Below are 27,049 nucleotides of genomic sequence, written 5' to 3'. Positions count from 1 at the left end.
GAGCTTGTTATAGTTTTGTGGAGAGTGTGTGTGGTTTCCTTGTGTTTGGCGGGCTAGGCCCGTTTAATTTAGAGGGACCTAGTCCTCTCCTTCGTCTTGTTCACAGTGTTTTCTCTCGTCGATCCCTAAGGAGCATTTAAATTAGAGTTCCTGTAGTGTATCCCACCTCCCTATTGCTGTGTTGAGTGTTTGGAATTTTTTGGACATGTCTAAAGAGCAAAAGGAGCATAAACCCTCCGGGTTTAAAAAATGCTCAAAGTGTGCCTATAAAATGTCGATCACAGATGGGCATGCCATCTGTGTTTATTGCTTTGGTGCGATTCACTTACAAGAATCCTGCAGTGTCTGCCATTCCTTCGGTTCTAGGGTGCTGCAGGAAAGAAAAAATAAACTGATTTTGAAGGGCCTGGTCAAGCCCTCCTTTGAAGAGGATGTAGAATCTGCTTCTTCTACTGGCTAATCCAAATCCACCAGAACTAAGAAACGATCTCTGGCTCCATCTAGTTCCTTGGAGCCCCCGGAGAAGATTTTGAAAATAGATACAACTTCCTTGGCTCTGCTGGCTTCGGAGCCGCAGGACAGAAGCTCCGGTTTGGATACTGCTTCCTCAGCTCCATTGTATTTGGGGCCGCAGGAGGTATTGGTGGTACTGGAGTCAACCTCGGCTCCAATCATATTGGAGCCGATTCGGAGCCGGTCACCCAGTGTTACACAGGAATCAATAGGTAGGAGATCCGCATCTCCTTCAGTTTCCTCCAAATCCTCTAGGTTATCTGATTTGGACATGGATAGGGTGGTTCAGAGGCTCCTTCAGTCGCCAGTGTTAGCCAAATTGTTTTCGGCTCTGACCCAGTCGGCTCCAGAGCCTATTCCTTTTTCGGTACCGATGATTCCTCATCCGAGCATTGAGTCATCGGAGCCGGAGTGTTCGGTGCCGAGTGATGTCCTTACTCCGGCTCCGGTACCCCTGGCGGGTTTATTGGAGTCCTCGTTGGCTCCAACCATTTCGGTTCCATCATCTGGTTTCGGCACTCAGGTTTCCTCGGTCGGGCCTGAGGGGGATGCATCGGGACTTCTGTCGGCTCCGAGTCTCCCTCTCGGCACTTCGGCTAGGGGAATCCCGACTCCGGTTTTGGTCTCAGAGATGGGTCAGTCCTCGGATTCGGGGGACCCGCCTTCGAAGCCATGAGGAGTGCACTGGCCAGGTCGTCAGTGACATCACTTGGATCGGCCACTCCATCCCCATACACCCCGACTAGAGCCTCTGACGTCCCCCCTATTAGTGGACAGCGGAGCTCGAAGGCCTGAGGACACCCCCATGAGTGGTCCCCAGCTTTCTGAGGGCCCCTCAGAGTCTGTGCCTGAGGAGCCTCCCAGGAAGAACTGTGCAAGAGGAAGCACATAGACTCCCAAGACGAGTCCATCACCTCGGATACTGACCTCGATGATGCAGAGGGGTCCCCTAAGTCGTCCTCCAATTACGTCTCCTTTTCCGACATCCTGGAGATTTTGAGGCAGAGATGTGACTGACCTTCCAAGCCCTCCTCTGAGGAGGAGTCAGTATTCCTCAAGGCCTTCGGAGCTCAACCTTCCGCCTCCTGGGTGTCTCCACCCTTCGATGAACTTTTAGACCTGATTTGTCGAAGGGTGTGGGAGCAACCTGATTCCGTGGAACCAGTGCCCAGTCGTCCTAATAAGTTCCGGTCTGCTCCCCCGAGGAAAGAGTTTTTGACAAAAGAGGTCCCTGTAGATGCCATGGTGGTGGCATCAGCTACTCAGCAAGAAGTTGCAGAGGCTTCTTCCTCCGTCCATCCTCCTAACAAGGAGTCCAGGAGTATGGATCGATATGGGAAGTGTACCCTGTCTTCAACGACCTTTACACTGTGGTCTCTGAATTACCTTTGCCACTTTACTCTGCTCCAGAGAGATCTCCTCAAAGAGTTGACGGGTAACATGCCTGAGGCGGTAGCGCAGACTGTTAACGCCCAGTTGTCTACCCTTGGTTCCATTGCAAACTGGTCCATGAGGCTCATATCCTATGCAGCCAAAGGGGCGAGTAGGGCAGCTAGCTCAGGCTTGGCTCTTAGGAAACAAGCCTGGATGCGCCTATGCCACTTCACGGAGGCCTTCAAGTCTTCCTTCACGGACGCCCCCTTCGATGGGTCCTCTCTTTTTGGACCCAAAGTGAAAGAGACTCTCATCAGATGTGAACAGGAGGGTAAGACTTTATCTGCCGTAGGGGCCTGTTTTTCTCTTCCCTCTTGGCCTTATCCCAAGACTCAGAGAGGAGGGAAAATGTGGTTCAAGAAATCACAAAAGTCTTTCCCAGCCACGCATGGTGAGTCCCCCTCCAGAGGCAGAGGTGGGGGGAATTATTCTGGAAGACGCCGTCCTAGGGGCAGAGGAGGCCCCCGCAATCTGGGAGACAGCGACTCCTTTCACGGATCTTCCTATCAGCATCCCTGAGGGATTTCCCGACTGTGCTGCTCTGGAGCCAGTCGGGGGTCATTTTTCGAGGCATCCTTAAGCCTGGGAGAGCATCACTCAGGATCGATGGGTGCTTCGAATAATCACCGGAGGTTACACCATTCCCTTTGTTTCGCCCCCTCCCCTAATCAAAAAAATCCCGGACGTTCCACCCAATCAAAGGGATCAAGTAGCGCTAGAGATATCAAAGCTGCTAAGAAAAGTCATCCAACCGGTCCCCTCAGACCAGATCGGATCAGGAACTTACTCAAGACTCTTTTTGGTGCCAAAAAAAACAGGGGACCTGAGACCCATCCTGGATCTCAGTCGATTGAATCACTACGTCCTGAAGTCCAAGTTCCGAATTGTCACTCTTCAATCCATCTTCCCATTGTTGGGAGAGGGAGTATTGATGTGCTCCATCGACCTCAAGGATGCCTATTATCACATCAACTACGCCACACCAAAGCCGACAACGTAAATAAAAGACACATTGATACTGGAAATACTGCGCATACAACTCAGCTCGAACAGTGGAGCAAACAGTTTAATTCCAAAACAAATGTCACCAACAGGTTAAGCGCTTTCATCTGACTAGCAGACTTCATCAGAACAAACTTAATTAAAACTTAATTCATTTAATACCATAAATTTTTTGGCGCCAAACACATATAATAAATGTCTTAAAGAAGAAATGATTGTCTTAGAAAAAATACATACAGTTCCTACACCTGTTCATATATTATATTTCTAATGTCCAAATATAAATACCCTAATCTTAATATGCTAAATAACTATCAATAAATAAACATATTTCATAAAAAATAAATGTTTTTTTAAAAATATATATATAAACAATGAATATATATATTGAATAATAAATACGCTTTTTTACTTAAAATATGTATAAAATATATATATATGCATAAATGCGTGTCAAATTCATGTCAAACTTCAACAAATATGAATTATTAAAGTTAAATAGGATCATATATGAGTTGTTTGTAATTGATGACAAATATAATTTAGACAAAATTAAACAAAATTGAACAAAATTAAGACAAAATTAAATGTGGTTTAATACTAATGAAATCATTGATACCGGGGTATCTAGTGGCATCAGTGAAGATTTGTCATCTACTCAGATCCAAAACTTTCCCGTTAGGAGTGGTTATTGACAAGTGGGTAAAGCCCATATACAACAATATTCCACATCTTATCAAAGATTCTTGGATGTTTCTTGGGCAGTTGTCATCTCAAATATGGGACAGTAAACTTATGTTTATAACTATAGATGTTGCGGATTTATTTTCGTGCATTCCTAGAGATTTCTGCTAGTCAGATGAAAGCGCTTAACCTGTTGGTGACATTTGTTTTGGAATTAAACTGTTTGTTCCACTGTTCGAGCTGAGTTGTATGCGCAGTATTTCCAGTATCAGTGTGTCTTTTATTATCACATCAAGATAAACAAGGCATCCAGGAATTATTTTCGCTTCTGGCTGGGAGCCAGTCATTTCCAGTTTCGAGCCCTGCCCTGTGGTCTCACCACAGCCCCCAGGGTGTTTACCAAGTGCTTGGCAGTGGTGACAGCTCACCTGAGACGTCTAGGATTCCAGGTGTTTTCTTACCTGGACGATTGGCTCATTACTGCCCCCACCAGGCATCTCCTCATCCAAGCCAGAGAGGCTACCATAAACCTTTGTCAAAGGTTAGGAATTACACTAAACTGGGAAAAATCTGCCTTGCTGCCCTCACAGCGTGTTGTATTTATAGGCGCAGAGTTAAACTCGGTCCTAATGAGGGCCTTTCTACCTCAAGAAAGGATTACAGTATTGCAGTCTCAGGTCGAGGCTCTATTGCCCCGGAAGAAGGTCCAAGCCAGGTTAGTTTTTCAGTTATTGGGATCCATGGCGGCGACCATCATGTTAGTACCCTTAGCCAGGCTACACATGTGGATCCTCCAGTGGCTCCTTTCAATCCAGTGGTCCTATCAAAAATGACCCCTCTCTCACCCAATTCTCCTCACAGAGCATTGCAGGCAGGATCTCCGTTGGTGGCTGTGTTCCTCCAACCTGGACAAGGGGAGGAATCTAGTCCCCCTCTCTCCTGCTGCCACAGTGACCATGGACACTTCCCAGATAGGGTGGGGGGGCATTATCAGGGCAAAATGGTCCAAGGCACGTGGCAGGATCACGAGGTACACTTACACATCAATGTCCTGGAGATGAGAGCAGTGCTGTTAGCGTTGCAAGCACTTCAGAGCTCTCCTCCCCGGGGAACAATTGCTATTCACTCAGACAGCATGTCAGTTGTTTGGTACCTGAACAAGCAAGGGGAACCAAGTCTTACCCCCTTTGCAGAGAAGCCATGAGAGTGTGGAATTGGGCAGTGTCTTCCCAATGGTTTCTAGTGGCAACGCACATTCCGGGAAAATCCAACGTGATAGCAGACAGGCTAAACAGAGCTATTCTGATGCCTTACGAGTGGTCCCTGAACAACTGAGTTGCGACTCTGATCTTCAGCAGGTGGGGTCAGCCTTGCTGCGATCTCTTTGCCAATTCCCTCAATGCCAAATGCAGCAACTACTTCACTCTGATCCCCTACAGGGGGAGTCACCCAGGGACTCTCCAGTCCACGGTAGGCCTTCCGGTCTGCTCTATGCCTTTCCTCCATTTCCTCTGCTACCAAGAGTGATTCAGAAAGCCTTTCACTTGGGAAGCAAGATGATTCTAATTTGCTCCACACTGGCCCCGCCAGGTCTGGTTCCCCTTCCTTCAGCGGTTCACTGTGGACGGTCCTTGGACTCTGGATCCAGTACCAGACCTTTTGACTCATATGTCGGGACAGCTCCACCCCTCCCTACAGTCCTTCAGGTTGACAGCCTGGCTGCTCCACTTCCATCGATAGTTAGACTACATTCCTTTTTACCTGAGGTGGTGCATATTCTTTCGTCGTCTCACAAGTCCTCCACCAGAAGAATTTACTCTAGCAAATGGAAGAGATTTTCCATCTGGGCTCAGGCACAAGGTCTGGACCCTTTCAAAGCCCCTATATCGGTGGTCTTAGACTTTTTAGCTATGCTCTTCCAACAGGGCTCTGCTCCCTTGACCATTAAAGTACAGCTGGCGGCCATTTCTAACTTCCATGTATCCTATGAACCTGCTCTTATGGGCCATAAACTTTGCAAGGCCTTTTTGAAAGGAGCCTGGTTACTGCGTCCTACTGTGTCAGAACCCGTCATGCCATGGGATTTAAATCTGGTATTGCAAGCCATCACTTCTCCGCCCTTTGAGCCGGCTGCCACTTGCGAACTGAAATTCTTATCCTGGAAGACGGCTTTCTTAGTGGCCATCACTTCGGCTAGAAGAGTATCCGAACTTCAAGCATTGTCCATTAGGCCCCAGTAAGTATCAGAACTTCAAGCATTGTCCATTAGGCCCCTGTATTTGATATTCCATAAGGACAGGGTATCCTTGAGACTTAATCCGTCCTTTCTCCCTAAGGTGTCATCTACATTTATCCTCCACCAATCCATTGAGTTACCTGTGTTTTTTCCCAACTTCTCCAACAAGGCGGAGTTCAAATTTCATCAACTGGATGTGCATAGACAACTAAGATTCTATTTACACAGGACAAAACACGTAAGAAAATCAGATCAATTGTTTGTCTCTTTTTCGGAGAATAGAACAGGTAGTTCTGTTTCTAAGTGCACAATTTCCAAGTGGATTAAGGATTGCATTACCTTTATTTACTCATCAGCAGGCAGAAACTTACCCTTCCCAGTCAAGGCTCATTCCACTAGGGCAATCTCGACTTCAATAGTGTATCATGCCAGGCTTTCCTTGGACGACATTTGTGCAGCGGCTACCTGGGCTTCTCATCACACCTTTATCTCTCATTACAAGCTGGACGTGGCATCTAGAGGCCTGGCTTCCTTTGGTTCCACTGATGTCTTTCAAGAATGCAACTGCAGTCATAACATATGGGTTGTCCTGCCTCAGGCAGCCCCCAGTCGGCCGGATTCCAAAGTCTGGGTCCGGCGTCGGCTGGTGTCGCCTCCTCTCCGACGTCAGAACGGCTGGAGTATAAAGGCATCGGCTGACGCCATCTTCTTCAGTCTTTCTTGCCGCGCGGTGCCCGAAGCAGAAGCAGTTCGCAAGTGCCGGTCGGTCAGCTCCTGTGTTTTCAGTACCGAAGTCATCTAAAAGCTAAGTACCCCGTTGGGGAACATTTTTTCTTGCCTCAGCCGATGTCAGCACAAATTGAGAAAGTTAATAATTGTTTGTCTTGTGGTAAACAAATACCTCATAAGGACTTCCATTCTTATTGCCTACCTTGCCTGGGCCCAGACCACGACATCTCGGCCTGTGCTGCCTGTGCTTGCTTTAATAAGCGCACTCTCAGGCGCCGGGCAGAATTTGCCGAAGACTTTTTTGGCGAATCTTTCGCTTATATCATGCCGTCGGAACAATCGACTACTCAATCTTCCAAAAAACGAAAGGACCGGGACCGACATCCTCGGCCCGCGTCCTCCACCGATACTCCTCCTAAACCCTCCGCGAGTGCTTCGGTCCCTTCGGAAGCGGGAATTCAACCGCTCCAGGCTGATGACACATCGTTAACTCGTCCTTCGGTCTCGGAGTCTACACCGGTGCCAGTTGTTGACTTTCCTCCAGAAACCGAAGTTCTGGATCTACCCGACACCATTCCTGTGGACAAGGTTACTCCTGCACGTGGGGCAGCTAGGCCTCCTGTATCCATGTCCATCAAGGCCTTTGCACGTGCTAAGGCCGCCAGCCAGGCCAAGGCCCATCCTAAACCCACTGCCCAGGCCCCTTCTTCTGATAAACAGATCATGTCTCTTACTGCAGATCTTATTTCTCTTATCAGGGGGTCTCAGCCTCATCCAGACAGAGGTTCTCAGCCGCCTGCAGAGAAAAGGCCCAGAACTGAGCAGGCCGACAACCTCTCTTCAGATGAAGCCTCTGGGGATTCTGAGTATTCAGATACCCAAGAAGAATCCTTCCAGGCCTATGAGAACTCTGATGCTGAGGAATCAATTCCCTCTGCCTCTCCTCCAGAGGATTTTCGTTCGGTGAAGTCCTACACTCTATGAGGGAGCATTTTAAATGGCAGGGTCAAGAATTCTCTGATTCCAGGAAAAGGCTACGTACCTTCCTCAAGCTACCCCAGCACAGACCTTTAGCTATCCCTCCAGTTATGGATGTCCTGGATGATGTTTTCTCCAACTCCAGTGCTAACCCTGATTCTCTCTCTCCTGCTCCTGTCAAGCCAGACAGATATTATAGGGTCCCTGACACCCACAAACATCTCTTTAAGGCCCATTCTGTGGATCTAGAAACTATTTCACAGGGCCCCAAGGGAGTGGCTACTTCCACAGCCAAGAATCCACTGCCAGCGGATAGGGAAGCTAGGTCCCTGGAGAGATGGGGTAAAAAAGTTTATACCTCTACCACCCTGGCCATGAGGTCACTTAACTGCCTTTTTCATATGTTTCAGTACCAGGATTTTGTACTGGATGATTTACAGAAAAAGCTAGCCTCTCCTGAGCCTATTGATAGAAAGGCATTGCAGGATCTAGTACATAACACTCAGCAGGTTAGCAATCATTTTCTTCAGTGTGGTTATGATGCATTGGAGGCTTCATGTAGGGCAGCTATGACTGGGGCTGTTATACGTAGACATGCTTGGTTAAAAGAACAGCCACTGCCAGACCATGTTAAAGTAAAGTTACTTGATGCACCTCTGGAAAAACAGAAGCTTTTTGGTGCTAATGCACAAGATGTGTTGAAGTCCATTGAGGAAAAAGCTAAATCAGTACAGACAGTCAAAGATTTCCTCCAGGTTCAGCCACCCAGATTCAGCAGGAATTGGCCTTCAAAGAATTGGTCCTTTCCAGACACTGACAAGTTTCAAAGGGGGAAAAAACAGGCGTGCCCGAGGTAGAGGGCAAGACAGAGGCTCCTACAGGGGCCGCCAATGGCAACCACCAAATCAAAGAAGTGGCGCAGGCAGTCCAGCTGCACCACAAGGACAACCACAATGACTTGACTTTCATACCGTCTACAAAGGCTCAAAGAGAAGCACCTTTGGGCGGAAAATTATCCTTATTCTCAAAAAACTGGCATATCTTAACCAAGGACAACTGGATTCTGGATTTAATAGATAAAGGTTACAGATTCCACTTCCATACTTTACCAATAAGACAAGGCATGCCAAACCTGCCACCTCATCAAGGGCAAAGGCACTCATTCAAGTTTCAAAGCTGTTAAATATAAAAGCAATAGAAAAGTTTGGTCCCTCCACAGGAACAAGGCCAGGGATTTTATTCAAGACTGTTCCTTGTTCCAAGAAAGGAAAACAAATGGAGACCTATACTGGACTTGTCTACTCTAAATACTTATCTCATTGTGCCAAAGTTCAAAATGCTGACGTTGCAGCAACTCCTTCCCATGCTGGGCAAGGGGTCTTGGCTGGTCACTCTGGACCTCAAGGAGGCATACCTGCATGTCCCAATCAGACAAAGCTGCAGAAGATACCTCAGATTTCTTGCAGGGACAGAGCATTATCAATTCTCAGCATTGCCGTTTGGCTTATCTACTGCGCCCAGAGTGTTCACGAAATGCCTGGCATCAGTAGTGGCACACTGCAGACTCCAGGGGATTCAAATATACCCCTACCTGGACGACTGCCTCATACAAGCAGACAACAAGCAAACCTTGATAGCAAACCTGGACTATGTCATTCAATTACTACAGGCCTTGGGATACACAGTCAACATTCAGAAATCAAGACTTCTGCCATCCTAACAGATAATTTTCCTAGGAGCCAAACTGGACACAAAAACACAGATGGCTTATCTCACAGAGGAAAAACAACAGCAGTTACCAGAGTACTTCAAAGGCCTAGCAAAGCTCTCCCAGCTGACTGCAAGGAAAATCCTGCAGGCCCTGGGGTTCATGGCATCTTGCATTCTTCTGATACCTTTGGCAAGACTTCATATGAGAAAGCTGCAATGGTACTTAAAAAGCTTATGGTCCCAACACAGCCAAAGCCTAGAGGACGTAATCCCACTCATTCCATGTCTGCAAAGAGAATTTTTGTGGTGGGCTCAAGCAAGTCAGTTAAACAAAGGCATGTCTTTCAGCAAACCTCAAGCAGGTCAAATGATTACAACAGACGCCTCAGACCATGGATGGGGGGCGCACATGGAGGGCAGATGCATTCAAGGTCACTGGACACCAAGGGAAAGGCATCTGCACATAAACCAAAAAGAGATGTTGGCAGTGATACATGCAATCGAGGCTTTCGAAAAATCACTTCAACAAGGACATTTGCTAATAAGAACAGACAACACCACTGTTATGTGATATATAAACAAGCAGGGAGGCACTCACTCTTATCCCCTCTGCAGACTAACAATGATTCTCTGGGAAAAATTCCTAAGTCTGAAGATACATTTGCAATCCCAGTTTGTGCCAGGCAAGGACAATGTACTGGCGGACAAGCTGAGCAGAAATTTCTTGGATCCACACAAATGGATGCTGCATCCTCACATTTTCTCACAAATAACAAGGACATGGGGAAGACCATACATAGATCTCTTTGCTTCTCACATGAATCATCACCTGGAAAAGTTCTGTACAAGGACCCACCATCCTCTAGCCTGGAAAACGGATGCTCTCTCCTTCAGCTGGAAGTCCCTAACAATTTATGCATTCCCTCCTCTACCACTGCTGACCAAGGTGATACTGAAGATCACAGCAGAACAACCAACAGGCATTTTGATAGCTCCAGACTGGCCAAGGCAGCACTGGTACCCATTGCTGTTAAGCATAACTCGGACCAAACCGTGGCCTCTGCCCCTATGGCCTCTGCTTCTAACACAACACAATTACAGGACGGTTCATCAAAACCTGAAAACATTGCATCTGACAGCCTGGGGGTTACCATAACTCCTTCCGATATCTCTCTTTCCAAAAAAGTTCAAGAGATCTTACTGGAAGCATGCAGACCTTCCACTAGAAAAACCTATTCAGCCAAGTGGAAGAGATTCATCATCTGGAATGCTAACAGGGGTCAGGATACAACAGTATAGAGTATACCTCAGATATTGGAATACTTGGCAGAAATGTTTTATACTGGTCATATTCTTCCATAAAGATTCATGCCTCAGCAATCTCAGCAAAATACAGTTGTGACCCACCTGTGTTTTCACATCCTTTGCTAAGACAGTTCCTAAAGGGGATAAAGAATATCAAACCTCCCAGGAAACCGCCAGTACCTGCATGGGACCTCAACTTCGTCTTGGAAAAATTAACTCTTCCGCCCTTTGAACCAGCAGCAACTTCAGAAATGCAATTTCTGTCATGGAAAACGGTTTTCCTATTGGCAATCACATCAGCAAGAAGAGTCTCGGAGATACAGGCACTCATGGCAGTACCTCCTTTTCTCATTTTTCATCAGGACAGAGTCTCTCTAAGAACCAATCCTTCATTCATGCCAAAAGTAATTTCCAGGGTGTCTCTAAATCAAGCCATTCACCTGCCTACTTTCTTCCCCAATCCTCAAAACAGGGGGGAAGCACTGCTGCATACTTTGGACATACACAGGCAACTATACTACTACTTGGACAGAACTAAGGCCACCAGAAAGTCTGGCCAACTGCTTGTAGCCTATGCTGCTGGAGTACAAGGAAAAGCAATCTCCAAACAAACATTTTCCAAATGGATTGGACACTGCATCAGATTCTGCTATTCCTTTCATGGAAAAGGTGTGCCAGCCAATATTAGGCCACACTCCACCAGAGCTATAGCCACTTCCACAGCTTTCCTAAGAGGAGTGGCTACAAAGGACATTCTAGAGGCTGCTACATGAAGCTCCGTGCATACATTTACCAAGCACTACAACCTGCCTTTATACTCCAGATCCCGAGCAGGCTTTGCTTCGGCAGTCCTGCAGGGCATTTTAGCTACACCATCACTTTCTTAGTTCCAACCACCCCCAGCTTGGCTATGGTATTCAACCCATATGTTATGACTGCAGTTGCATTCTTGAAGGACATAGTACAGTTTTGTACCAACCATAAATGTAGATGTCCGATAGATATGCAACTGCAGTCAGATTCTCCCACCCTCCTACCCCTCTGCAACCTTCTTTATGGGTCCACTACCCCTATTCCTATTAGCTGGGGGTATCTCTATGGTGTATCTGTTTATTACTGTTGTGCATGTCTGGAATTCTTTATCCATTCACCAAATTTAGCCTTCCTAGGAGGGCACCTGGCATCTGGGGCAAGAAACACTGAAGAAGATGGCGTTGGCCGATGACTTTATACTCCAGCCGTTCTGACGTCGGAGAGGAGGCGAGACCAGCCGACGCCGGACCCAGACTTTGGAATCCAGCCGACCGAGGGCTTCCTGAGGCAGGACAACCCATATGTTATGACTGCAGTTGCATATCTATCGGACATCTACATTTATGGTAGGTAGAAAACTGTACTTTCTCAGGAGTATTTTCCTATGAGCCTCCCGGGTTAGAGGTGCTAGGGACGCTGTCCCATCAGTAATGAATGTAGGTGACATAGGACCACATAACAGTTAGTTATGTACTCGCCATAACGATCGATGTATGTGGTCTATCTCGCCTACATTCTTACATACCTTTCCACCTGCCCCCTGCCTGAAGGATTTGGAGGGTAATTGCTCTGAGACCCTTCAGAATCGGTTTATTCACTTTTCCTGGTGGATGATATTCCTCTTACTGAGGTTGGCGTATGTGGAGTGACTCGGATGTATGCAAACAAGATCTGGGGGTTTGGGAGAGGTGCATCCTGGGATACCGGTTAGTCCAGCCAATTAGAGACTTTGTGCTAGAAAATAGTTGGCCGAGTCGGAGCCGATTATCGGCTCCGAACCCATCAGTAATGAATGTAGGCGAGATGGACCACATACATCGATTTGTTATTGTGAATACATAACTAACTGTTTTAATATTGTAGTATTCAAGATAGAAATATGCAAATAGTAATGTATTTCTATGTATGTATTATGCCTATTAACATATATATTTTTAAATTGTTGTTTGGTATAAAATCCATTGTTTTAAAATTCTTATACTGTTTTATAATGCACTGGGAAGGTTTTGAATGGGTTGGTAAATTGATTTTCTAATTAATGTAAAGTGGAGGTATTTAGGTTGGTTAATTCCATTTTTAGTATAAAAGGAAATGAGAGTGAGGGTCTATGTACATCTGATGAAGTATTTTTAATGAATGAGATGAAAACGCATTGGTTTTGGAGCTTTAATTTGGTTTTAAGTGCTGCTATTTCTGTAATTAAGAGTTTCCAGGCAATCTTTAGCCCTTCTTTCTTGTGCTGTTTGTTTTTTCTGGTTGTGTTCGTTGTTTGGGCACATTCCTTGGAGTTGGACTTAAAAATGATAAGAGACAAACTCAACAAGACATGTGCAGACCCACACAAATTTATGTTTCGCAGGGACACATTTCAAGATCTCACAAACAGGTGGTGTGTACCAGAGAGATCTGTTTGCTTCTCATCGAGACAATTTTGTTCAAAGAAGCCAACTCTTGAAGCCCAGATCTCAGTAATGTAGACCTATGACATCATCAATCATGAGAAAACATCCGTTATGAATGGTCAGAGGAGTCAGCATCGACTATGCCTTGGGGTAGAATCAGTGGAGCTGCTACCTGCTCTTGCAAAGAACCTGACTCAGGTCTCCTCTGTATTGATAATTCCACTGAAATGTTTGGGCCCGAAGTCTACAGCACTGGCTGGGCTGCTACCAGCATCGCCGAAGCAATAACACAACTGCCAGTACTGAAAATTCTGGATTCAAAGTCACCACAGTAGATTTCGGCATTGAGGGTTTGAATGCTGAGCTCATTGACACCAACAGCAGCTTCAGCAGCGTTGGGGCTGGAGTAGGTGCCAAGCTCCTGATGCAAAACCCTCTGCCCTAGTTGTCCCTGGCATTAGCCAGGTCATTGCAGAAGAAGGATCTGATACTGAAGTCATTTTGCTGAAGGAACTGTTGCAGACTTTGGTACTGATTACAGTGCTACTGATGCTGAAGCAGGTTCCAGATGAGAAACAGCAGAAAAGTTGGTAGAAAGTTCTTCTTATGCCACCTTAGAAACAGACAGGGCTGAGACGGCACTATATTGAAGCTGTGCCTTCATAAAGACTGACATCATGTGTTCCCACTACAAGGGTGTAGGGCACTGAGTAGACCTGAAGGAACACAGGGACGGAGTCAAACCTGCCCTGAATGTCAGAAAACTAGAGAGCTAGTGCTCATGTTCCAAGGAGAAACTATCTGCTGTTTTCCTCTGAGCAGAGTTTGTTGTGCTTGAAGATTACTGTTGAGGAAGGGAAAAAGACCTTCCAGGAGTAACCAGTGATTAGGGTTTCGGGCAGAAATGGTAGATAAAGACTTTAGGGGGACCTTAGAAGGAGAGATTTCTTTCAGGAATAGAAATGTCCAAATCTTCAGCCTTCCTATTTTTATCATTTTCAAGTTAGCAGGTTTTAGCAACTGGTTTATGCTTGTTTGAGATCTCTCTCTATCAATATCCATTGTGTCTGATCAAAAGAGCACCTTCAAAGCCAGTGTGTTCCTCCTGTCTAACAAAGTCTGAGAACTAAAATTTTTACATATGGTGTAGTCACTGTTTAGATGTACCAAGACACACTGCTCACAAATGATGGGGTTGTTGAGGAGAACTTAATGTCCTCAGTCCTTTGCATTATCTGAAACTGGAGACTTTTGACTCCTTGTCTGGGTCTTACATAAGTGCAAGAGGTAAGTGCTGGCACAGGAACTATCACAATGGTCAGACCCTAACTACTTGGAGCCCAACAGCAGCAACACATCAAATTCCTAATTGCTAAAAGCCCAACAGAAATAACTTCTACTAGGGTTGCAGATTACAACACCTGAAAAGAGATTTATTTTACCAAAAATAGGAACAATAGGAATATCAAGATTTTTTTAACCGATAAGGTATAGGGAGAAATAAGGAGGGAAAAGTTCAGGAGAGAATTGAAAAAAAAAACTGTTAAAATAAGTTGGAAAGAGTACAGTAAGTCGAATAACAGTCTAAAAACAACTGTAGAATAAAATAACACTTACCTGCTCTTGAGAAACTGAAGAAATATCCCCTGATGCCTCAAGCTCGCTGAAAAACATGCAGTTGCAATGGTGGCAATGAAATTTTGAGTCTTTCTCCTTAGAGCAAGGGCTTATGGAACATTGGAGGAACTTGTGCTTGTGAAGAGACTTGTTGCAGAAAAAAGGAGGTCAACATTTCGTGCCTGGAGAGAGACCAGATGACACTGGCATTCTGGTAAGTACTTAACTTGTGTATCCCATCTTTATGCTTGACCATCTGTTATGCAGTTCATGAGGAGTGTTACTCACTTTAGACCTACTAGGAAAAAATTATTGTACCATGGGACTTGAATTACATTCTAGAGAAACTAATTGTTTCCCTTTGAGCCAGCAGTTTTTTGCCCAATTGAATTCCTTTCATGGAAGACGTTGTTCTTGGCAAGAGTTACCTGTGCTGGAAGTGATTCAGAATTCCAGGCATTAATGTACAAACTCATTGTCTTTTTTTATCAGTATAGAGTGACCCTGCATACCAATTCCTCTTTTATTCCTAAAGTGGCAACTAAAATTATGCTGAACAAGATCATCCAGTTTATGTCTTTTTTCTTTAAGCCACAGAATGCCAAAGAGAGAACACTACATTCCATGAATGTGTACAGACAACTGAGATTTTGTTTTCATATGACAAAATAGTTCAGAAAAAAACTCTGTGAGCCGTTTGTCTGCTTTGCAAAAGAAAAGGAAGAAAAACCTGTGAACAAACAAACTTTGCACAAGTGGCTAGGGAATTGAAGTGTTTTTTGTTACTGACATAATGGAAAGCAGGTGCCAGGCCTCATTAGATCTCACTCTCCTTTTCATGTATCGCTGCACTACAGCCTTTGTTAGGGAAGTATCTACCTAAGCTGTTTAGGAAACAGCTACGTGGTTCCCAAATCACAGCAACTCAAGGATAACACCTATAGCCAGAGTGGGATTTGCTTCTACTGTCCTGCAGGGGCTAATCTCAAAATAATGTTGTTTCTACCCCTGCTTTGGAAATTTTTCCAAAAGTGAAGACTGCAACAGTGAATACTGTAATGAACATAATACAGTTGTGTAAGGAACTTAGTATAAATTGTAGATGTCTGGGGTTCTTGTTCACTTCCACCTTCTTTCTTTTTTTTCCTTTTTGATCTTTTTCCTGGGGTTTGGGATTGCAATCTTGTATGTTACCCTTCCCTTCATTCCTCTTGGAACCAGGCAGACTTGCTGTTTAGTGGGCTTCTCTCAATGGAAATTCTCTCATCCCCACTATTTCTCTGATAGTGGCACTCTTCCTGATCCCCTCAGTGACCACATACCCATCTTCACTCATCAACTCCCATCACTCCTGCAACGCACCCATAATTATATTACAATCCGTAACCAAAAAAACTTTAATCCAACATCCTTTTCAAACTCTCTAAAAGCAATTAACTGGAATTGTCCAAAAACATTATCTCTAGATAATGCAGTTGCCCACTTCAACTCAGTATTCCTAAAACTACTTGACTCCCATGCACCCTTAATGACTAAGAGAATTAAAATTAAAACAGCCCCTTGGCTAACCAAAAACACACTAGCATCCATGCGGCACAGAGACAAAGTCTGGGCACATTACCAGAAAAACAAGTCCCCCCTAGTCCATAATGAATATAAAATACTTCGAAATAAGGTAAAAAAGCTCATAATCTCCGACCGACAAAATTACTTTTCCACACTTCAAAACAATAATAAATCAAACCCTCAAAAATTCTGGAAAGGTATCTCTACTCTACTTAACCCCAGCAAACCAGATACCCCTACCCCAGACCCAAACGCTCCTGACCTAGACTTGGCTACCCAGTTTAACTCTTTTTTCATTGAATCCATTTCCAAATTAACGTCATCTTTCTCTAACACCACTACATTCTCCAAAACTCCCTCACCATCCCCCACCAGCTCTCTACCCTACTCTGCTATTACTTCCTCATTCCCATCTACTAACTCCCATCCCTCCACTCCTTCTCCTACTCTAACTACTTCATCATCTTCATCTGCCCCTAATTCCCCCTCTTCACACTCTCCTTTTTTCTCATTAAAACCTATACCCACTTCTACTATAAAGAAACTCCTTATGAAACTGAAGCCATGCACCAATGCTCCTGATAGCATCCCTTCTTACTTTCTTAGCAAAGCTGCTGAAGCAATCATTTACCCTATTAGCATTTTAATCAACCGCTCTATCCAAGAATGTATAGTACCCCAAGTCTGGAAAAAGGCCTTTATCATACCTCTACATAAAGGTGGCAGCAACAACAATGTTACTAATTTCCACCCCATCGCTATTCTGTCCCCCATCTCTAAACTCCTAGAAAAGTGTATCCAACTACAACTCCTTCCACATCTCTTAGATAATCACCTACCAACTCCCACACAACATGGATTCAGACCACATCATAGCACTATGACCGCCCTCCTCTCCTTCCTTGAAACTGTAAATAAAGCACGCGACTCTGGCCAAATTGTTTCTACCTTACTACTCGACCTCTCTAAGGCCTTTGACACTATCTCTCACAGCCTGCTACTAACTAAACTTTCAAAACTTAACCTATCTCCCTCCTCCTTGAACTGGTTTTCCAGCTACTTATCTAACAGATATCAAGCAGTCATATGGAAAAAGGCCACCTCCTCATTTCTAAATACTCCTACTGGGGTACCCCAGGGCTCCATACTGGGTCCCCTTCTCTTCAATATATTTATAAATGATTTCCGCAACTCTATCCCATTCTCAGACATCATCCAATATGCCGATGATTCTACTATTATCTGCTCTGCCACCTGTATCCCCTCACTCCTAAAACTGACTCAAGATGCTTTTACAACAACTGAGCAATGGATGAAAAGGAATCACCTAGCACTCAATGTCTCTAAAACAAAATTAATGTTATTCACCCCCTCTAAGGCAACTTATTTCAATATAAACACATTCCACATCTCTAGTCAAAATAATGTACCCCTGGAACTGGTGTCTGAGACCAAGTTACTTGGGGTCCAAATTGATAACCAGCTCAAATTCAACTCCCACCTACAATTGAATATCAAAAAAACCCCATCAAAAACTAGGTATGCTTTACCGACAAAATCATTACCTTACACCTGCTACCAAAATCACCCTCTCTACCTCATTTCTTATCCCCTCCCTTCTCTATGGAGCTCCACTCCTAACTAATCTACAGACCTCTCTAAAAACACAACTTTCCTCTTGCTACAACAAAATTGCCAAGTTCGCTACCAACCACAAGTCCTCCACCCACCACTGTTCCTCTCTCCAAAAACTAAAATGGCTGGAGCTACCCAGTTATCTCGCATATACTCAACTAAATCCTGCACATAAACTCATTTTCAATCCCTCCCTCTGTCCCTCCCTTTCATCAGCCTTTAAAATGCACCTTTCCTGATAGAGTATTAAGGTCCAACAATCAAAATCTATTAGAAGTATATAAACCAACTCGTCCCCCAGGCAAAAATCTTCTGTCTTATGGCCTTGCACGCCTTTGGAACTCCCTACCACCTTCCGTTCGCACCACCCCCAACCATTTTATATTTAAAAGATCTCTTCACTCACATCTAGTATCCCAGTGGGAATGCTCTTGCTCCCACCCCACATAACTAACACTTGCAAACTCCATCTTCCTTCTTCCACTGTTTCCTCCTGCAACTTTCCTTATTATTCACCCTAACTCATATATATTATTATTCCTACAACTTTCCTTATTATTCACCCTAACTCATACATATTATTATTCCTACAATAATTGGAAAGAATACACTAGGCCACACTTCCTAAGTATTGCTTCCTAATACGTTATTACTTCTCAGTACTTTTGTGCATTGCTTCCTAATATGTTATTATTTCTCAGTATTGTCGTGAAATGCTTCCAAATATGTTATTATTTCTCAGTACATTTGTGCTAAATTTCCCTTTAGTCTGTATTACCTATTAATTTCATCACTAGACTGTATTCATTCTAGTTTTTGCTGTATTACTTGCAAATTGTTTTTTCTTGTATGTTTAACTTCTGTATAATGGTATAATTTGTACATCTATTATGAATAACCTACTTAGTTTTGGAGCTTTTCTCCCCAGGACTCCATTGAAAATGGGTTTGTTTGGCCCAATGGACTATCCTGGCAAACCAACTGCAAATAAATAAATAAATAAATAAAATTCCAGATTACGTACCTTGGGGTGGACCCAGCTAGTATTGAGTCACCACGTAGTCCATTGTGCTCCAAGGCCTGGATGATCCTCTACCTGCTTGACAAGGCAAAAAAGAGGGGTATTGGGTTATGTACACCCTTTATACTGCTGACATTTTTGCAGTGGAAGCTGGGGGGGGTCCACTAAATCACTAGTACAAGGAAGAGTAGAGGAAAGACTGTCCATCTGTAGGCTTCCTGTATGATAGGATATCCTAAAAGTGAAGACTGCAACAGTGAAACTGTTCAGAATGTCTACAGTTTTATTTATTTTGCATTTGTTGACCGGGAGTCTCTGGCTGAGCTATTGCCCTTTTTCATTGGAGGCCTGGGGAGAAAAGCTCCAAAGATATACAATGCAATACAATACAGATACATTTCAATAAAAATAGCATTAGATAATTTTGGTAGTTAAAATTTGTAAGCTACATACATGTATATTGTTGACAGATAAAACAGTGCTATAAACAAAAAGGAGAATGTTAAAAAAGTAGAATAAGTTGTATGTTTTGGTTTAAAAAGAGAGTTGAGTAAATATAAGGTTTTGTATGCAGAGTAGCAGAAACTTAAAAGAGTACATAAGAATTTCAGGGAGCAGAGTATAGAAGAAGCTTTGGAGGTTGCATAGGAAGCATAGGATGAAGTAATTAATGGTGAGTATTAGTAAGTTAGTTTGACTGTATTGTAAAAGGTAGGTAATAATCAGGAAGGGTGAGTATAATGGCAGGACCAGTGTTTTTTCAAGTGGTCTTTGGTTGCTAGCTTAAATTGTTTGGGGTGAGTCAGGGACCTTATTTCTAGTGGGAGTTGGTTCCATGCAGTAGAGGAATGGTAGCTATATAAGTTGCACCCTGCGTTGGATTTGGGTTTATGGATTTTTAGTAGGTCTTGGGTTGAGCTTCAGAAAAGTCTGGTAGGGGAGTAGTGAGAAATGTGAGAAGATGGACTTGGGCAGAAATCAGGCTGATATAGGATGAAGTGTATGATTTGGAGTTGAGATTGTAGGAACAGGTGAGGTAGTTCGCGCCAGTTCAGGTATATTAGGGAGAGAGAGTGGTGAGATTTATATGTTTGTTGAGCTGCAAATCTAGCTACTTTGTGGTAGGGTGATTCTAATTTAATAAGTAGGGAAGAGTTCAGATATGTGAGTATTTGGGAACAATAGTTAAACATGGTAGAAGGGAGGCATGGGTAAGAGAAATCCCAGCTTCAGTAGTTATGAATTTGTTGTTCCTTTACAGTAGTCCTAGCTTTTGGTGTTTTTTTTTTAATACAATTGTTAATGTGAAGATCGAATTTTAGTTGGTCATCAATAGTAATGCCAAGGAGTTTTGTGCTAGTTTCGACTTCTATAGGAGTATTGTTTAGGGACCTTATGGAGAAAGAAAGTTTAATGTGGTTTGCAGATTTAGGTAGAAAGAGTAGTAATTTTGTTTTCTTAGGGTTGAGGATGAGCTAATTATTAGTGAGCCTTATCTCTACTGAGCTGAAATATGTCTGGGTATTTGTTAGGAGTTCTAAGGGGGAATTAGCAATAGTTATGACCGTAGAGTCATCTGCGTATTGGACAATGTTAGAATGAGGACAAGAGGAGTGGAGTGAGTTGAAGATATTAAAGAGTAGAGGTCCAAGAATGGAACCTTGAGGAACACCAGTTCTTACTGAGAAAGGGGTAGATAGTGCTTAGTCCCATCGTACTGACTGCAGCCTTTCAGAGAGATAGCTAGAGAACCATGCAACTGTATCAGGGGAGAAGTTTAGGTCTACAAGTTTACTAAGTAGCAGAGTGTGTGAGACAGCATCAAAAGCCTTAGAAAGGTGAAGGAATAGACAGGATATGAGTTTGTGAACATCTTTAGCCAGGGCTAAGGTGTTGAGAAGTGGTTGTACTGTGCTTGGGATGGAAGCCATTATGTGTTGGAGTGAGTAGTTTTTCTCACTGTTAATGTAACTGTGCTGTTCTACAGCCCTTTCCAAATGAAGCAGCATAACTTCTGAGAATTTGCCTGATTCTCGTTGCTGTTTAGTGACTAAAATGTAATTTCTTCCCTTGTCAGCAACTCTAAACATCAAATCACCCTTAGCTGTTTCAAAGATTACCATTAATTCTTATTTAAGCTAGTCATGCAAATTCCTTTTAAATTTATGAAATTCCTGTTTTATCCTTGTGGCTGGTATGTCTTTAAATGTAAAGAGGTATGCAGCTTAGCAGGCATGAATTTACTTTAATTATAAAACTGGAAAGGCAGGCATGCTATAACCACTGGAAAAGTAACAGAAATAATAGTTTTTGTGGACAAAAAATCTTCATAAATGCTTATATTTTAAAGGTAATTTCTTCCCTTATAAGCAACCCTAAACATCAAATCACCCTTAGAAGCTGCAGCTGTTTCAAATATTACCATTAATTCTTATTTAAGCTAGTCATGCAAATTTATTTTAAATTTATGAAATTCCTGTTTTATCCTTGTGACTGGTATGTCTTTAAATGTAAAGAGGTATGCCACTTAGCAGGCATGAATTTACTTTAATTATAAAACTGGAAAGGCAGGCATGCTATAACCAATGGAAAAGTAACAGAAATCATAGTTTCTGTTGACAAAAATCATCATAAAGGCTTATATTTTAGAGATAATTGTTAAAATGTTCATTTAACACCTCAGTATCCAAATCAGTCTTAGCAGAATGGCTAAAAACTGACAAGGTGTCTTCCTTGTAGAACTAATGTAAATAGAACATTCTACAAAACCTTACCACCATCAGTTAATAAATACATTTTTTAGAATAAAAATAGGAACAAATAAAGCTCATTTACCCAATACCGAAAGGATAGAGCCAGTCAAATAAAACTCAGTAAGATAAATTGCACCTAGTTATTCTGATTGTTATTGCCTTTACATTGTCAACAAGTCTGTCATTGTTTTGGATACTTCTGTGTTTTTTCATATGCGGTTCTTACTAGCAGGAGAAGACGAAAGGCTAGTATGTAGTGTAGCTGCTGCTTAAGTCTTTCGGCTTCTCCCATTAGGGGTCGCCACAGCAGATCACTGGTCTGCAAATCGATTGACAGACTGGGTTTTTACAGTGTCGAGTTGCCAGCCTGGGGTCTTCACAGAAGAGACACACACACACACACACACACACACACACACACACACACACACACACACACACACACACACACACACTTTAAAGCTCACTCAACCGTGGGGAGGCATAGCTGGCCTTAGGCAGAGGCCATTTAGGCAGTCGCCTAGGGCGCCGCTCTAACAGGGGCACTTTTCCAGTATTTATTTGGTGTAGGTAGTCCAGGATGGGGGCACTAGGTGGTGTAGTGGGGGTACCATGGAGCCCTTTTGCCTAGGGCACCAGTTGACCTAAGGCCGCTCCTGCGGGGAGGACATGCAGACTCCTCATATCCTCAAATGCTGCAGCCAGATCTTATAGTTCTTCTGAATTAGGGGAAGAAATAGAAAAAATTCTCTTAACATCCCCAGTGTGCACATGTTTTATGTCTCCTCTAATCCCCATGCTAGGGAAGCCATCTAATTTCATGATCCTTACTGTCTCTTTGACATTTGCAGTTTTTTACATGCAGTAGTTTCTTGTTCGTGTTTCTTAATTTTTGTCATATAGCCCATTCATTTTATCTTTAAACAAATATTGTGCTCGCACCAAAGACAAAAGGCTGGCCTATAAATTGGCATTTTTTATTGCGTGTGTTACATTTTGTTAGGACTTTTGGCCAGCCCAAGGTGTAATTCAAGAAAAAATCTTTTCACTCATCCCACAAATCACTTTCATCATCAGTGAAAAGGTAAAGTGTACATGCAAGTCTGTGTGGAATAATTTTCAGGGCTATATATTTTCCAGACATCTTATTTTCAAAATATGATGACACTTGTTAACTACTAATGTTAATGAGATACTTTTACATCAGTCGCGTGTAAGGGATTCAGAGATGCCAAAAGTTGTTCATAAAAAAGGGTTGCAAGTGCCAATCTTTGTTGAGTGTTCTGAGTTCTTAGGTCCACTTTTGAATTAGTTGATGGTTTTGCATTCATGTTCATTCCAGTTACACAAAAAAACACACAAAACCAAACACAAAAAAGCAACGTATTTCCATACAGCTATTTAATGCACAAAGATTCACTGAATCTCAGCCTTTCACCTTCAAAGGAAAACAGAGCAGTATACTCCAATATATTTGTAGAACCATTTGGCCAGTACAAAGCTTACATTCAAAGTGCCAGGTTCAAGTAGGTCCATAGCAATATTCTGTTTGTGTGAGGTGAACCAGATGCATGCCAGCAGGGTGTTTAGGGTTAGGTCTCCTGTATTTCAGGCAAACATGATTTTCAGTAGTCTGTTCCAAGATAGAAGTACATTTATGGTCTTTGTTTCCAAAACTACAAAAGGGTTTTTGCAGTTTGTCCATGGAAGCATGTAGAAGTTATACTGTTTCTTTACACATTTGGACTTCTCCCTTGTCGTGTTCTCTGAAACTTGGAGGACCACATTCTCACACTGACTCATCTTAATGTCCTTATCTGGAATGTGGGCACGGTAATGCCCAGAGGTAGCGAATTCATATGTCCCAGATTGTTTAAACATCACTACTGTATAACTTTCCATGTTCAGGACAGTTCTGACTTTTCATCTTACTGAAAAACAAGAGTCTTAACTGCAGTTGCTGCTGTTCAAGTAGTTTGCCTTGCTCTGTTATTTTATCGTGTTTATCTCTGTCTTCACATCTCTAGCCTAGTGAGAGATTGGTGCTCCAACATCCAGCATATTTCAATCTCATACAGATCTTACTGTAGTAAAATTTACCCGTGATCCATGAAGTATGCTGTGTTCTGATTTATGTTTAGCAGCCATAGCGGGACCTGATGCATTTTTTTCCATAACTGCACTTATGTCTGACTTCACTGAGGCAAAAGTAAGTTCATTAGATGTTGTAAATAGTAATTGTTTATCTTTTACATTGAAAAATGCAGTATCTAACGGCTTAACAATGAGCAGTGCATTTGGGACCACCCTGTTATTTTTATACATCTGACTATATGTTTACTCAAGAGCAGAAGAAACTGCAGTGTCATTGATAATCTGAGCAAAATTAAAAGCCCTACACAGACAGGCTAAAAGCCCTGTCCCTCTACTCAGTTTCATACAGACTCCTCAGAGGTGACCTCTGTCTGGCATACAAAGCAATCTCAGACCTTGCCTTGGTGGGACTGCTGCATATCCGCAAGTCAAGCTCCACTTGAGTAACCCGTACACATGACCTCAGCCTGGTCTGTGATATCAGTAGAACTTGTTGGTGGGACAGATTTATGTCCCAGATACTCCTCCATCTGTGGAATAGACTCCTCTCCATGTCAAGCAGAGTACCTCATTATCCCTTTTTAAGCGTACCCTGGATAACTGGATGGGAAACAGAAACACACCCCTGAGATTCCACCTGTGTCCCTGCTGCACAGGGGCTTTGGGTGCTGACTTGTCTAAACATGGGCTAAACTCTTGGCTAGGCTTATAAGGGCCTTAAGGTCAATAGCCTAGTAACTTCCTATGACCCTATGCCTCATATTTCTCCAGTCTTTTCCTCTGTTAAGAACACAGTATCAAGTCTGGTTGTTAAAGTGGACTTACTTTCATCTTTTTAAAATCTTGTGATGAAATCTCCATTGCAATGTCTTTCTCTCTTCCACTAAGAAACAACACAGCTGTAAGTGTGTGCTTTCATTGTTCTGTTTCAGTAACCCAAGTCCAAGTCATTGTGTCATTTTCTATCTTTCTTAGGGCTTACTTTCTTCAAACCCAGGTGGGATTCTGATTCAAAAACCATCTTCTGCCACCAGTGAACAGACTGAACAAAGTAGTTGAGTGTTCCAGTAATGTGGCCTCAATTAATATCCAAGCTACATAGTCATCACTCTAAGACTAGAAAATGTGTTTACTGATTACTGCTGAGGCAGATACTGTTGAAAACATTGCAATAAAAGTTTTCCACAAAAACAAATGCTGCTGTAAATGTCCAGGCTAAAAAAGTAACTGCATACTTAACAGATTTATCCCCCCCCCCGCCAAATGCTTCCTGAAGGAGGTGAAGTGGCCACATCCCACTGATACAAGGTCTTGGTCATACCTTGGATCTTATGGAGAAACTTTGTCTTAGATTTTTCAGTAATATATGGGGCTCCCACAGGAAGATTTGAAAACTTGCCAGGAATAGGGTGGCCTGGTTTGTTGTGCTTAGCTTTCAGTGCAACCCTTACCCAGATAAGTGATTTAGTGGATCCAAGGATGGATGAATGGAAAGATGGACAGATGGATATTCTATTTATTCTTCTTGCTTGCATGATGTAATATGATCTGTTAATAATTTACCATGTTGTCTACCTAATGGAAGTTGTTATGGTAAAGAGTCCATTATGGTTCATTATGGATAACAAATACAGACATCATAGCTCTTGACCTGTTAGGTCAAGAATCAGGGTCAGAGGAAGAAATTGATGATACATATATATAATTTTCTCTGTGAAAGTTGATAGAATATATATTTTTGTTTATTTATTTACCCATTTGTCCTTTGTTGACTGGGCTAGTCCCACTAGCCTATGTGGCCTCTTTTCAGGGAAGACACTAGGTGATATTTCTACTTCTAGAGAAACTTTAGCCAAGACATCAGGGAACTTCCACTACTCTCTTCCATAGGTGCATTGGGATGTTTTACATCTACGTGAGCTACCACTGAGTCAGTCAAATGAGACCTTGATTTAACATCTCATCCGAAGGATGACACACTGAGGAGTAAAGACCCCCAACCCCCATGCTGTACTACAGTGTCACCAATCAAATCACCTGGAGTGGGAATATAACCCACAATCTTCTGCTCTTCCAGCATCAAAGGCGAGTGTGCTACTTGTTGCACCTCTGACACTACTATTTTTTTATTAACTTACTTTTTTGGGAGAATATAAATTCTGTAAGTTTGATATCTGGCATTTTCTGCACATTCTAATCCTTGGTGTTTTGTGTCAGTATTGTACATATTAAGTATGACCGCTTAAAGTTCTCAGGCAAAATTCATGGATATTCAAGAGGCAAGATGGGCCCCAATACATCTCCATTATGATAAATTCTGTGTGCTTTGTTTGGGGAAATAGAACTAGGAAGATTACCAGAAAACTTTTGAAGCATGTGATCTTAAAACTTGTTTTTTTCAGCTGCTAGAAATGTGCAGTGAGAGTCTGACATTGGGTTGCTAGATGTTCATTGTCAGATTCTGATATGTTGCATTTATTTGTTGATGACTTTAGTCCTGTGGGGCAAAGCCCTTTTTCAGAGAGGATTTGAGATAAAAAAAAAACCCAGGGTAGAAAGACAATCAGTCATATCGTCAAAGTTCTCCAGTGGTACAAAAGTCCAAGCTGATGACACACAAGTGAGACAGAAATGTACGTTGTCATAGAAAAGTTTGGCACAAGAAAGAAATGAGGATAACATGGCTATCAATAATACCTATGTATATAGCAACATATTTTATATGTATGTAAAGGGCAGGTATGCCTCTAGTAGAGGTGAGAAGCACATGAAATTAAATCATACTGGCCAAGAATATGATGACATTTTAAAAAGTCATATATACTTGCTTATTTCTGAAACATTTGCAGACTGGAAGTGAATAAATAGTTGAAATGAAACAAAAGAAAAAGGCAGTGTGTTATTTATAGTATGAGAATCTTCCCCGAACATGTATTTTATTTATAATGTAGACTTTGTTGCTGCCCTTTTTTACAATGAAAATATTGATCAAAAGAGGAAGAACTGCTGAACAAAAGAAAATGTATAGTCAAAAAGCAAGAAAGATACTTGTATGAGGAAATGTAGTGATGGGGTGTTTGTGTGTGTGAACAGACACACACACAGACACACACACAGACACACACACACACACATATATATATATATATATATATATATATATATATATATATATATATATATATATACACACACACACACACACATATAATATAGCAATAACCCACGCCTGGGTGTGGGTAATGCTGGATTTACCCACGGTTGGCGTGGTTTGGTCCCGAGGGCGAAGTTATTTAAGAAAAGAAACTATTACTTTTCTTAAATAATGGCATAGTAT

General features: G+C 42.7%; 1 protein-coding gene across 1 annotated transcript in view; it reads left to right on the top strand.

Moving 5' to 3' along the window:
* Positions 1-27,049, top strand: part of FBXO38 (F-box protein 38) — a 3,050,069-nt gene that overhangs the window by 1,286,077 nt on the left and 1,736,943 nt on the right. The gene's annotated exons all lie outside the window — the stretch shown is intronic.

This window comes from Protopterus annectens, chromosome 4.part0, assembly GCF_019279795.1.
Source record: "Protopterus annectens isolate FY-2018-M chromosome 4.part0, PAN1.0, whole genome shotgun sequence".
Lineage (NCBI taxonomy): Eukaryota > Metazoa > Chordata > Ceratodontiformes > Protopteridae > Protopterus > Protopterus annectens.
Note: the sequence above shows the minus strand (reverse complement) of the source record. Positions and strands in the feature narration are given on the sequence as shown.